At 40.6% G+C, this 586-nt stretch overlaps 1 pseudogene; it reads left to right on the forward strand.

Moving 5' to 3' along the window:
* Nucleotides 1-475, forward strand: part of LOC102759138 — a 6136-nt pseudogene extending 5661 nt beyond the window's left edge.
* The last annotated feature ends 111 nt before the right edge of the window (nucleotides 476-586 follow it).

Here is a 586-nt window from a genome sequence, read left to right on the forward strand (position 1 = left end):
AGTAAAAGGGAGCCGGGACACAGCAGCCGTCAGCCAGACAGGTGTCACCAGGAGCCAGAGTCAGAGCAGTCCCAGTGTTAGTCCAAGTAGAAGTCACAGCCCTTCTGGAAGCCAAACTCGAAGCCACAGTAGCAGTGCCAGCTCGGCAGAAAGTCAGGACAGCAAGAAGAAGAAGAAAAAGAAGGAAAAGAAAAAGCACAAGAAACATAAAAAACATAAGAAGCATAAGAAACATGCAGGCCCTGAAGCAGAATTGGAAAAAAGCCAGAAACACAAACACAAGAAAAAGAAATCAAAGAAGAGCAAAGATAAGGAGAAGGAGGAGAAGGAGGAGGAGAAGGAGAAAGATGACCAAAAAGTGAAATCTGTCACTGTGTAGAAGGACAGATTTTAAAAATTGACTTAATTACTAAGTCATCTGGATTAAATTTTGTTATAATGTAAAGCGATTCGAGCCTTGTAAATAAAGATAGGGAAGACCCTGTGCTGCACTTAAAATATTGTTGCTTGACGATTTGATTTTTACATCAGAGCTTTATAACGCGAACTTTTTTACAGAATTGTGAGTTGTGACCATGTAACATGA

The sequence above is a fragment of the Myotis davidii genome, unplaced genomic scaffold (assembly GCF_000327345.1).
Source record: "Myotis davidii unplaced genomic scaffold, ASM32734v1 scaffold5207, whole genome shotgun sequence".
Lineage (NCBI taxonomy): Eukaryota > Metazoa > Chordata > Mammalia > Chiroptera > Vespertilionidae > Myotis > Myotis davidii.